A 14,280-nucleotide genomic window follows, 5' to 3' on the forward strand; every position below is an offset into this window, starting at 1 on the left:
CTCCTTTGCTCTCTCATCTCTCTTGCTCCCTCCTGGTTTCTTGTCCTTGCTCCTGCCTTCCTTTTCTCTTTTTTTCCTCTCCTCCTTTGCTCTCTCATCTCTCTTGCTCTCTCCTGGTTTCTTGTCCTCGCTCCTGCTTTCTTCTATTTCTTTTCCTCTCCCTTGCTCTCTCGTCTCTCTTGCTCTCTCCTGGTCTTGTCATCTTTCCACCTGTCTCATGCTCTCTTGTTCTCTCTTTCTCCTCCTTTGCTCGCTCTGATCTGGTGTGATGTTCTGCATCAGCTGCCAGGCAGGAGGCTCCTCCGCCTCATCAGTATAATGGGTTGGAAGCGTCCACACCGAGGGTCCCGGGAAGACCAGGCCAATAACAATGATGGAATGACCTCAGACATCTCCACTGTTTACTAAATTACTTTTTGACTTCTCACCGTCATCACTTCACCCGAGAGTTCAGCCAAAGTCTACACGGCAGAACCAACACTATCCATCCATCGAATGGTTTGATATACAATTCTGTCTCACTTCATCACTTTGTAACTCCAAATAATGGCAATAAAAGCAAATACGGTAATATCCGGATCCAGATGTTCTTACCTTTATGTCTGACGCTCCAGTGATGTCATAAGTGAAGATAATTCTTGACTTTTCTCAGGTTCCTTGTATCCTAAAAACCAAAGAAGACACAGAGCTTTAGATGGTGGAGAAGACGCGGCGTCACATCGCACCACTGTCCATGGTTCTGTAGAGATCAGTACCAGAACCAGAGCCCTCACAGATCCATTATATCACACGGACCCCCAGCATTAGTCACTTTCTGTATATGCACACGGTGAGTATTTGTAGTATTTGTTTTTTTGCTTGGTTTCTTAGTACCAGACCAGTGATTGAAATTCTTCAAGTCTCATGCACGCGTTATTAATTATTCCTTGCAGATTTGAAGCAGTTTGACTTCTGCAGCGTCAATTCTTACAGAGTTTTTTATCCAATCTGATAACTGGGAAGAAATACATTAATAATGATCTGCCCTGTAATCCACCCAAAGATGATCTGTCCTGAATCCCCTGGAGGATGATCTGCCCTGAACTCCCTGGAGGATGATCTGCCCTGAATCCCCTGAAGATGATCTGCCCTGGATCCCCTGGAGGATGATCTCTTGTGAAATCCCTGGAGGATGATCTTCCCTGAATCCCCTGAAGATGATCTGCCCTGGATCCCCTGGAGGATGATCTGCCCTGAATCGCCTGGAGTATGATCTCTCGCGAAACCCCTGGAGGATGATCTTCCCTGAATCCCCTGAAGATGATCTGCCCTGGATCCCCTGGAGGATGATCTCTCGTGAAATCCCTGGAGGATGATCTTCACTGAATCCCCTGAAGATGATCTGCCCTGAATCCCCTGGAGGATGAGCTGCCCTGAATCACCTAGAGGATGATCTCTCATGAAATCCCTGGAGGATGATCTCTCGTGAAATCCCCTGAAGGATGATCTGTCCTGAATCGCCTGGAGGATGATCTCTTGCGAAACCCCTGGAGGATGATCTGCCCTGGATCCCCTGGAGGATGATCTGCCCTGAATCCCCTGGAGGATGATCTGCCCTGAAATCCCTGGAAGATATCTTCCCTGAATAACGAGAGGACGATCTGTCCTGAACTCCCTGGAGGATGATCTGCCCTGGATCCCCTGGAGGATGATCTGCCCTGAATCCCCTGGAGGATGATCTGCCCTGAAATCCCTGGAAGATATCTTCCCTGAATAACGAGAGGACGATCTGTCCTGAACTCCCTGAAGGATGATCTGTCCTGAAGCCCCTGGAGGATGATCTGTCCTGAACTCCCTGGAGGATGATCTGTCCTGAAGCCCCTGGAGGATGATCTGCCCTGAATCCCCTGGAGGATGATCTGCCCTGAAATCCCTGGAAGATATCTTCCCTGAATAACGAGAGGACGATCTGTCCTGAACTCCCTGGAGGATGATCTGCCCTGAAGCCCCTGGAGGATGATCTGCCCTGAATCCCCTGGAGGATGATCTGCCCTGAAATCCCTGGAAGATATCTTCCCTGAATAACGAGAGGACGATCTGTCCTGAACTCCCTGAAGGATGATCTGTCCTGAAGCCCCTGGAGGATGATCTGCCCTGAATCCCCTGGAGGATGATCTGCCCTGAAATCCCTGGAAGATATCTTCCCTGAATAACGAGAGGACGATCTGTCCTGAACTCCCTGAAGGATGATCTGTCCTGAAGCCCCTGGAGGATGATCTGTCCTGAAGCCCCTGGAGGATGATCTGTCCTGAAGCCCCTGGAGGATGATCTGTCCTGAAGCCCCTGAAGGATGATCTGTCCTGAATCAAGAGTTTTGAATACATTTTTAAAAATCATTAAAATTGTTTTTAATGAAAACCATCTCACCAAAAGTCTCAGTAAGATAAAGACCCCTGATGAGCAACCAACAGGACGGACCTGAAGATAAACTGGGAAAATAATTCATAAATAAAAAAAATCTTATATTTAGGTGGAGACGGTGCGGTGCCAAAAATTGGTGCCAAACTGTATGTATCCTACAGCCTTATGTATCCTACAGCCGGCCCATATGGCTGCTATATGTCCTGAGATAGTGGAAGCCCACCTTAGGTTGTCACACTCAAGGGAATCACAACCATAATAAAGAGAACACCCAACACTAAACTCATGGCACCTTTCTCTCCTTAAAACCAGACCTTGCTGTCCTTGTGTGGTGGTATAAACTGAACCGATGATGGCTGCTATGATGTCCTGATGTGGTTGTCAACTGTTTCCATGCCTGATGCAATCTCAGGATTGATATTAGGGTGACATGAGAACATGAGCCCTAACATGGTATACTATTTCTTCATATACCTCCTTGTCACCTCACTTAGGCTGACGTCACACTAGCAGTATTTGGTCAGTATTTTACATCAGTATTTGTAAGCCAAAACCAGGAGTGGAACAATTAGAGGAAAAGTATAATAGAAACATATGCACCACTTCTGCATTTATCACCCACTCCTGGTTTTGGCTTACAAATACTGATGTAAAATACTGACCAAATACTGCTAGTGTGATGGAAGCCTTAAAGTGAACAAAGCCTATAACTTCTCAGCATGAACAGAACACAGCCTATCAGTTGTCACTATGCTGACAGCTGAGCAACTCACATTAGGAAAGGATACCGCAATGGGCACTAGCCATAGCCCCTGAACCCATGGCAGTTCCAGCCAAATTATAGCCTAAAACAACATACTTTTACACTGCATTTGGTTCATGAAAACAACAGACTATTAATTAATTCCAGATTCAGAATTACTCACGGATTATTATTGCATAAATGTTGGAACCAGGCGATTAGGGGCCAATTAATAGAATTTAACTGCACAATTATACAAGAGTCCTCAGGACTAACTAGTGGAGTTATGCCATTCAGATGGCTGATTGTGGCTGTCTGTCTGTGGCGCTGCCCTGCCCAACAGCAATGGGACAGACCGGTCACCAAGAACAGCTTCAGGGGGCAATAAGACACCGGGGTCTGGAGCCATACAGCCTCATTACTATTCACATTTTCAGTTTTGTGCATTTTGCGGTCGGATTCTCGGAACATCTGGACACAATTCTCCATTTATTAGAAAATAAACTTATATGTGAGATTCCGGCATTAATTGGAGCAGATCCAGTCTGTTACATTAATGTGCACAAGGCCTGGGCGGCAGACGGTCCCCGGACCGGGCCTGGCAGGTGAACGCAATCCAATTATATACCATGTTTACCAATTAAGTTTACACGTCGCGCAGACAGCACAAACGGGCAGAAAAATTATTTCCTAAATCATTTCTGGCACAGACGGCACCAAGTGCAATAAACAATTATTAATAAGGAGAAGAGAGCTTTCTCTATTTCAACGACGTTAACCCTTAATTTCCCACAGAGCGGCCACATCGCCACAGATAAAACTCTCGGAAAATCCAATAATTAAATCCGAGCACCTGCTCCAATACAACAAATAGGAACCACTTATCTGGGGAATTGGAGCCTTACAGAGATACAAATTCATTTATTTCCAACTTGTAAAAAAAAATAACAAGAAAATCCCTTGGTGGCTGAAACGTCCGCCGCCGCTGGTGCTTTTGAGAGGTGTTCATTTCATACGGCCAGAGTGTTAGTCCTCGGCGCTGTCACGCCGGAGCAAAAAGGATCAGTGTTCTGTGAATATGTGTGCAACGCAACGCAGAAACAGCAGCCAACATAGCTGGGATGGACACAACGCAACGCAGAAACAGCAGCCAACATAGATGGTAAGGACACCACCACTGATAAACTGCGGAGCGCTGGGAAGTCAAGGCTAGAAGACAAGGTCTGCTACCAAATGCAATGCAGAGCGGAGGATCCTACAACCCCCTGGGATCCAGAGCGGAGGATCCCAAAATCCCCTGGATCCAGCAACCACCTGGAATCCAGAGCAGAGGATTCTACCCTCCCTTGGGATCCAGAGTGGAGGATCTTACAACCCAGTGGGATCCAGAGTGGAGGATCCTACAATCCCCTGGGATCCAGAGCGGAGGATCCTACAACTCCCTGGGATCCAGAGCGGAGGATCCTACAGCCCCCTGGGATCTGGAGTGGAGGATCCTACAGCCCCCTGGGTTCCAGAGCGGAGGATCCTAAAACCCCCTGGAATCCAGAGCGGAGGATCCAACAACCCCCTGGGACCCAGAGAGGAGGATCCTACAACCCCCTGGGATCCATCTCAATCTACACTCACTGTCCAAATCCCTTCTCCCTCTTAAAGACATACGTTCCCTACACAATGCGGATGCCGCTCTTTATAACACTACAATAGCTGTAGCTCTGAAATCTGTTGCCCCTCTTACACATACCAAAGCTCCCTCACTACTTTCAAGACCACACTTGCCACAGCTAAACAAACCTACTTCTCATCTCTCATATCCTCCCTGTCTCACAACCCTAAACAGTTATTCAACATCTTCAATTCTCTCCTCCGTCCCCCAGCACCTCATCCCTCCCCACTCATCTCAGCTGAAGACTTTGCCTCATTTTTCTAGCAGAAGATTGATAGCATCAGAGACAGTTTTGGTCTACAACCCCCAGAGCCCTTCCTCCCGACTTTCCAGCCCTCCACCTCCAAAACCAACTTCTCCACCAGTACAGAAGATCGACTCTCCACTCTACTCTCAAGATCGCATCTCACCACCTGTGCACTTGACCTGATCCCTTCCCACTTCATCCCAAACCTCACCACAGTCTTCATCCCAACTCTAACCCATCTCTCCAACCTATCACTGGTGTTTTCCCCTCAAGCTTTAAACATGCCTCCGTCACACCTATCCTCAAAATGCCCTCTCTTGACCCATCCTCTGTATCTAGCTATCACCCTATATCACTTCTCCCCTATGCCTCAAAACTACTGGAACAACATGTCCATCTTGAACTGTCCTTCCATCTCTCTTCTTGCTCCCTCTTCGACCGCTTTCAATCAGGCTTCCGGTCACCACTCCACTGAAAACTGCCCTAACTAAGGTCACCAATGACCTCTTAACCGCCAAGAGCAAGCGACACTACTCTATCCTCCTCCTCCTCGACCTGTCCTCTGCCTTTGACACAGTGGATCATTCCCTTTTATTACAGACCCTCTCATCCCTTGGCATCACAGACTTGGCTCTATCCTGGATCTCATCATACCTAACAGACCGGACATTCAGCGTCTCCCACTCACACACCACCTCCTCACCTCGCCCCCTATCTGTTGGAGTCCCACAAGGTTCAGTTCTAGGGCCCCTGCTCTTCTCCATTTACACCTTTGGCCTGGGACAGCTCATAGAATCTCATGGCTTTCAGTATCACCTCTATGCTGATGACACACAGATCTACATCTCTGGACCAGATATCACCTCCCTTCTAACCAGAATCCCTCAATGTCTGTCCACTATTTCATCCTTCTCCGCTAGATTTCTGAAACTTAACATGGACAAAACAGAATTCATCATCTTTCCCCCATCTCACGCGACCCCCCTACAAACCTATCCATTACAGTAAATGGCTGCCCACTCTCCCCAGTCCCACAAGCTCGCTGCCTCGGGGTAATCCTTGACGCTGATCTCTCCTTCAAACCACATATCCGAGCCCTTTCCACTTCCTGCCGACTTCAATTCAAAAATATTTCATGGATCCGTACATGCCTCAACCAAGAATCTGCAAAAACCCTAGTCCATGCCCTCATCATCTCCCGCCTCGACTACTGCAACCTCCTGCTCTGTGGCCTCCCCTCTAACACTCTCGCACCCCTCCAATCCATCCTACACTCAGCTGCCCGACTAATCCACCTGTCCCCCCGCTATTCCCCGGCCTCTCCCCCCTGTCAATCCCTTCACTGGCTCCTCATTACCCAAAGACTCCAGTACAAAACCCTAACCATGACATACAAAGCCATCCACAACCTGTCTCCTCCATACATCTGTGACCTCGTCTCCCGGTACTTACCTACACGCAACCTCCGATCATCACAAGATCTCCTTCTCTACTCCCCTCTTATCTCCTCTTCCCACAATCGCATACAAGATTTCTCTCGCGTATCACCCCTACTCTGGAACCCTCTACCACAACATATCAGACTCTCGCCTACCATCGAAACCTTCAAAAAGAACCTGAAGACCCACCTCTTCCAACAAGCCTACAACCTGCAGTAACCACCGATCAACCAAACCGCTGCATGACCAGCTCTATCCTCACCTACTGTATCCTCACCCATCCCTTGTAGATTGTGAGCCCTCGCGGGCAGGGTCCTCATTCCTCCTGTACCAGTTATTACTTGTATTGTTTAAGATTATTGTACTTGTTTTTATTATGTATACCCCTCCTCACATGTAAAGCGCCATGGAATAAATGGCGCTATAATAATAAATAATAATAATAATAATCCAGAGGGGTAGATCCTACAACCTCATAGGGTCCAGAGCAGAGGATCCTACAATCCCCTGGGATCCAGAGCAGAGGACCCTACAATCTCCTAGGATCCAGAGCGGAGGATCCTACAATCTCCTAGGATCCAGAGCAGAGGATCCTACAATCTCCTAGGATCCAGAGCGGAGGATCCTTCAACCACCTGGGATCCAGAGCGGAGGATCCTACAATCTCCTGGGATCCAGAGCGGAGAATCCTACAATCTCTTGGGATCCAGAGCCAGGATCCTACAATCCTCTGGGATCCAGGGTGGAGGATCCTTCAATCCCCTGGGATCCAGAGTGGAGGATCATACAATCTCTTGGGATCCAGAGCGGAGGATCCTACAATTCCCTGGGATCCAGAGCGCAGGATCCTACAACCCCCTGGGATCCAGAGCGGAGGATCCTACAATCTCTTGGGATCCAGAACGGAGGATCCTCCAATCTCCTGGGATCCAGGGCGGAGGATCCTACAATCTCTTGGGATCCAGAGCGCAGGATCCTACAATCCCCTGGGATTCAGAACCGAAGATCCTACAATCTCTTGGGATCCAGAGCACAGGATCCTACAATCCTCTGGGATCCAGAGCGGAGGATCATACAATCTCCTGGGATCCAGCCTCTTTTATATCCTGTAAGAAAAGTTACATAACCTTACAAATATCCGCAACATTATAACAGTCTGAGTGCAGCACAGCGCCCCCTGCCTGCGAGCAGCGGCCTCGCACCTACGTCTGGCCCAGATCATCTGTCACTTAAAAGGTTAAAGCCACATCTGGATGTGAGAGGGAAATCCGAGCGTTTGCTCCGTGCACAGATAGTGTGCGCCCCAGGTAACCCTAAACCCATGTAGCCTGCGTGTAAAGAGCTTAAGTGGCTCAATAACTGCACAGTTCATTAACTCTTACACGAATTTACACAGCCGCCCCACTGGGGGGATCTGCTCCAAGCATGGACCCCTGACATGGAGGATAACCTGCGGATAGGAAGCTGCCACCAAAATAGAGCGCGGTATTAACCGCCGCCGTGCGCCAAATACCAGCGACAATGCTCGTCACCATACATCGATCTCCTCTGGGCAGCTTTTATTGAGAAAAAAATACAACGAGAGTCAATGACAAATCAAATAATTATGATTATTTTTACACTTTTATAGTTAATCAGTTTCTTTTTGTTTTTTTTTGCAACAGAGTGTTTTTGGTTTTACTGTGCTTTTTTGTGTTTTCAATAATGCAATGATGTAGTTATTACAATATTGTAAAATAGTTATCTAAAAAGAATAATTGAAAAAATAATAACCCAAAATAATAATACAGTAATATTCAAAGTTAGGGTAAATAATAAAGATAATGAACTAAAAAGAAATAATACACAATAATAATTTAAAAATGGCAACAAAAAAACTTTTGTAAAAGTAATAATCTAAAACGTAATAATATAGTAATAAATCGATCATTTTTAATTTTATTTATTTTAATAATTTTTTTTCAGTTAGAATTTATATTTTTTTTTTATATAAAGGGTTAATCTTTTCTCGATGAAGTCACCTTTTTACTAGAGTTTGCAATCAAATAAAGAAATAAAGAAAAGTCTATATAAAATAATAAGAAGAACAATAACAACAATAATAATAAAGTAGTCATCCATGCAGATTAGTATATACATTTTTCTTCTTTAAAAATTTTTTTATTTTATTTTTGTTAATTTGCAATTTACAATAAAATTCCTTTAATCTGGCATGATTGCATCCCAAGATGTGGGATGATCACATATTCTGGATTATCAGATTACCATGATTGGCTGGAGATGAACCATGTGTTCTGCAATGTGGCCCCTCCCACTATAGGGCTGAGTTTGGCACCCTGTACCCGGGGGTCTTGAACTTTTTTCCCTTCCACCTCCTATATACCGTAGTTTGTACCATGGAGGTGAAATCCCACAGACGTCAGTAAAGCTGAAGCCAGCTGCTCAGGCCGTGATTCCTGCATCATTCATGGGATTAGGATTTTTGCAGCATATCATCTGCCATGAAACGTTCAGTTCTGCTCCTGCAGATGGAGCAGACTTTATCTCCTCCCCCGACCCAGAGAGTGGTAGTGTTGTGAATTCCACTCTTGGGCTCCCTCCGGTGGTTGTAAGTGGTATGGCTGCTCCTTGGATTTAGCAGTCTGCAGCTGCTTCCACTGATTGTCTTTCTGCTCGGCTATTTATGCCTGGCTCTTCTCTCCAGCCAGTGCCACTTGTCAATGGTTCCTGGTTGGATTCACATCTCTGCTTGGATTTCCCTGTTATCCTGACCAGTTCAGCAAAGTTAAGTCCTTGCTTGCTCTTTTCTGTCCACAGGTTGTGGACTTATTCGTTCTGTGCTTTCTATGTTTTGTCCAGCTTGTCAGTATGGATATATTCGGTTAAGCTGGAAGCTCTGGGAAGCAGATTTACCCTCCACACCTTTAGTCAGGTGTGGAGATTTTTGTAAACTCTGTGTGGATTTTTGTAGTTTTTAATACTGACCGCACAATATTCTATCCTGTCCTATCTATCTAGCTAGACTGGCCTCCTGTGCTACATCCTGGTTTCATTCGGTGTATGTCTTTTCCCTCTCCACTCACAGTCATTACTTGTGGGGGGCTATCTATCCTTTGGGGATTTTCTCTGAGGTAAGATAGTTTTCCTGTTTCTATCTTTAGGGGTAGTTAGTTCTCAGGCTGTGACGAGGTGCCTAGGGAGTGACAGGAGCAACCCACGGCTACTTCTAGTGTTGTGTTGAGCTTAGGGACTGCGGTCAGTACAGATACCACTTCCTTCAGAGATCGTTCCATGTTGCTCCTAAACCACCAGTTCATAACAGGTAGTGACTGACGCCTGGATCACGGGAACACGAGCACACGAGGGCATGAGGACACAAGGACACAAGGGCAAGAGGACATGAGGACAAAAGGGCACAGGGACACGAGCACACAGGGGCATCTGATCCCTGCACTCACTGAAGGCTGCTGACAATCTCTGCCAGACGCCTCCTGAGGACAGATAAGGAGGACAGTTCTGTAAATGCCCGTCAAGATGTCAATCACATCACACACCTTCCAAGAAACCCCTCCAGCCCTGGCAGCAAATCTTCATAGCAGCCCTGTGACCCCGCTGCATGATGTGCAATACCGCCGAAGGGGAGAAGACGCTGGAAATCAGAGGACAAGAGGAATATGACATCACAGAATCGCAGCTGTCCAGGGCACAAATAATGCCGTCATTCAAAGCCTATATATATATTTACAGTACAGAGCAAAAGTTTGGACACACCTTCTCATTTAAAGATTTTTCTGTATTCTCATGACTATGAAAATTTTACATTCACACTGAAGGCATCAAAACTATGAATTAACCCATGTGGAATTATATACTTAACAAAAAAGTGTGAAACAACTGAAATTATGTCTTATATTCTAGGTTCTTCAAAGTAGCCACCTTTTGCTTTGATGACTGCTTTGCACACTCTTGGCATTCTCTTGATGAGCTTCAAGAGGTAGTCACCAGGAATGGTCTTCCAACAATCTTGAAGGAGTTCCCAGAGATGCTCAGCACTTGTTGGCCCTTTTGCCTTCACTCTGCGGTCCAGCTCACCCCAAACCATCTCGATTGGGTTCAGGTCTGGTGACTGTGGAGGCCAGGTCATCTGGCGTAGCCCCCATCACTCTCCTTCTTGGTCAAATAGCCCTTACACAGCCTGGAGGTGTGTTTGGGGTCATTGTCCTGTTGAAAAATAAATGACGGTCCAACTAAACGCAAACCGGATGGAATAGCATGCCGCTGCAAGATGCTGTGGTAGCCATGATGGTTCAGTATGCCTTCAATTTTGAATAAATCCCCAACAGTGTCACCAGCAAAGCCCCCCCACACCATCACACCTCCTCCTCCATGCTTCACGGTGGGAACCAGGCATGTAGAGTCCATCCGTTCACCTTTTCTGCGTCACACAAAGACACGGTGGTTGGAACCAAAGATCTCAAATTTGGACTCATCAGACCAAAGCACAGATTTCCACTGGTCTAATGTCCATTCCTTGTGTTCTTTAGCCCAAACAAGTCTCTTCTGCTTGTTGCCTGTCCTTAGCAGTGGTTTCCTAGCAGCTATTTTACCATGAAGGCCTGCTGCACAAAGTCTCCTCTTAACAGTTGTTGTAGAGATGTGTCTGCTGCTAGAACTCTGTGTGGCATTGACCTGGTCTCTAATCTGAGCTGCTGTTAACCTGCGATTTCTGAGGCTGATGACTCGGATAAACTTATCCTCAGAAGCAGAGGTGACTCTTGGTCTTCCTTTCCTGGGGCGGTCCTCATGTGAGCCAGTTTCTTCGTAGCGCTTGATGGTTTTTGCCACTGCTCTTGGGGACACTTTCAAAGTTTTCCCAATTTTTCAGAATGACTGACCTTCATTTCTTAAAGTAATGATGGCAACTCGTTTTTTCTTTACTTAGCTGCTTTTTTCTTGCCATAATACAAATTCTAACAGTCTATTCAGTAGGACTATCAGCTGTGTATCCACCAGACTTCTGCACAACACAACTGATGGACCCAACCCCATTTATAAGGCAAGAAATCCCACTTATTAACCCTGACAGGCCACACTTGTGAAGTGAAAACTATTCCCGGTGACTACCTCTTGAAGCTCATCAAGAGAATGCCAAGAGTGTGCAAAGCAGTCATCAAAGTAAAAGGTGGCTACTTTGAAGAACCTAGAATATAAGACATAACAAAAAAGTGTGAAACAACTGAAATTAAGTATATAATTCCACATGTGTTAATTCATAGTTTTGATGCCTTCTGTGTGAATGTACAATTCTCATAGTCATAACAATACAGAAAAATCTTTAAATGAGAAGTTGTGTCCAAACTTTTGGTCTGTACTGTATATACACTGCTACTCCGTACAGCATAACACTACAATACCATGATGGCTTATCACTGATATATAATACCAGATGTTTAGGACACAAATAATACCGCCATACAATGCCTACTTCCATTCAGTAATACAATAATATTACAGAATTCTGCCTGCAGACCATTGTCATATTTTGCCCATATAAAACAGCTATTAAGTGCACAAGTAATACCGCCATTCACTGCCTATATAAAACTGCAATATATACTGTATGTCTCAAACTCGGTGCCTGCATGATTCATCTATTCAGTGCACATTATTATTATTATTATTATTATTTATATAGCACCATTAATGCCATGGTGCTGTACATGAGAAGGGGTTACATACAGGGTTATAGATATCGATTACAGTAAACAGGTTTACAGTGACGGACTGGTACAGAGGGGAGAGGACCCTGTCCTGGCGGACTTACATTCTATGGGATATATGATGGCCACATATGATGCTGCCATGCACCACCTATATAACACTGCAAATCACTACCGTATAGTGGCCACACAATACAGCTATTTAGTGCCCAAAAAATACCGCCATGCACTGCCTATAGCACATCGCAATATATTGCCTGCACACAAGGATGAAAGGAACTCGGAGGAAACCAAGAGACAAAGATGCAAAAGAAAGATCTGGCAAATCTCTGAGAAGATCCTAGCAACAGGGTGTAGGAACTGGTAACAGCGGTAACTGGGGTGTAGTAACCAGTGACAGAGGGAACTGGGGTGTAGGAACCAGTGACAGAGGGAACTGGGGTGTAGGAACCAGTGACAGAGGGAACTGGGGTGTAGGAACCAGTGACAGAGGGAACTGGGGTGTAGCAACCAGTGACAGTGGGAACTGGGGTGTAGGAACCGATGACAGTGGGAACTGGGGTGTAGGAACCGATGACAGTGGGAACTGGGGTGTAGTAACCAGTGACAGAGGGAACTGGGGTGTAGTAACCAGTGACAGAGGGAACTGGGGTGTAGGAACCAGTGACAGAGGGAACTGGGGTGTAGGAACCAGTGACAGTGGGAACTGGGGTGTAGGAACCAGTGACAGAGGGAACTGGGGTGTAGGAACCGATGACAGTGGGAACTGGGGTGTAGGAACCGGTGACAGTGGGAACTGGGGTGTAGGAACCGATGACAGTGGGAACTGGGGTGTAGGAACCAGTGACAGTGGGAACTGGGGTGTAGGAACCGATGACAGTGGGAACTGGGGTGTAGGAACCGATGACAGAGGGAACTGGGGTGTAGGAACCGATGACAGTGGGAACTGGGGTGTAGGAACCAGTGACAGAGGGAACTGGGGTGTAGGAACCGATGACAGTGGGAACTGGGGTGTAGGAACCGATGACAGTGGGAACTGGGGTGTAGGAACCAGTGACAGAGGGAACTGGGGTGTAGGAACCAGTGACAGAGGGAACTGGGGTGTAGGAACCAGTGACAGAGGGAACTGGGGTGTAGTAACCAGTGACAGAGGGAACTGGGGTGTAGGAACCAGTGACAGAGGGAACTGGGGTGTAGGAACCAGTGACAGTGGGAACTGGGGTGTAGGAACCGATGACAGTGGGAACTGGGGTGTAGGAACCAGTGACAGTGGGAACTGGGGTGTAGGAACCGATGACAGTGGGAACTGGGGTGTAGGAACCAGTGACAGAGGGAACTGGGGTGTAGGAACCAGTGACAGAGGGAACTGGGGTGTAGGAACCAGTGACAGAGGGAACTGGGGTGTAGTAACCAGTGACAGAGGGAACTGGGGTGTAGGAACCAGTGACAGAGGGAACTGGGGTGTAGGAACCAGTGACAGTGGGAACTGGGGTGTAGGAACCGATGACAGTGGGAACTGGGGTGTAGTAACCAGTGACAGAGGGAACTGGGGTGTAGGAACCAGTGACAGAGGGAACTGGGGTGTAGGAACCAGTGACAGTGGGAACTGGGGTGTAGGAACCGATGACAGTGGGAACTGGGGTGTAGGAACCGATGACAGTGGGAACTGGGGTGTAGGAACCGGTGACAGTGGAAACTGGGGTGTAGGAACCGATGACAGAGGGAACTGGGGTGTAGGAACCGATGACAGAGGGAACTGGGGTGTAGGAACCAGTGACAGTGGGAACTGGGGTGTAGGAACCGATGACAGTGGGAACTGGGGTGTAGGAACCGGTGACAGTGGAAACTGGGGTGTAGGAACCGATGACAGAGGGAACTGGGGTGTAGGAACTGGTGACAGTGGGAACTGGGGTGTAGGAATCGGTGACAGTGAGAACTGGGGTGTAGGAACCAATGACAGTGGGAACTGGGGTGTAGGAACCGGTGACAGTGGGAACTGGGGTGTAGGAACTGGTGACAGTGGGAACTGGGGTCGTCAGGGTAGAGGATGGTAAATGGTAACTAAT

At 47.0% G+C, this 14,280-nt stretch overlaps 1 protein-coding gene across 3 annotated transcripts in view; it reads right to left on the bottom strand.

Annotated features, from left to right (window-relative positions):
• CNTFR (ciliary neurotrophic factor receptor) overlaps positions 1-14,280 on the bottom strand; it is a 614,589-nt gene that overhangs the window by 460,148 nt on the left and 140,161 nt on the right. For all 3 annotated transcript variants that reach the window (XM_069745854.1, XM_069745853.1, XM_069745852.1), the window contains exon 2: positions 595-664. The gene's annotated coding sequence lies outside the window, so the exon portion shown is untranslated. The remainder of the gene's footprint in view (positions 1-594; positions 665-14,280) is intronic.

The sequence above is a fragment of the Ranitomeya imitator genome, chromosome 1 (assembly GCF_032444005.1).
Source record: "Ranitomeya imitator isolate aRanImi1 chromosome 1, aRanImi1.pri, whole genome shotgun sequence".
NCBI classification, from domain to species: domain Eukaryota; kingdom Metazoa; phylum Chordata; class Amphibia; order Anura; family Dendrobatidae; genus Ranitomeya; species Ranitomeya imitator.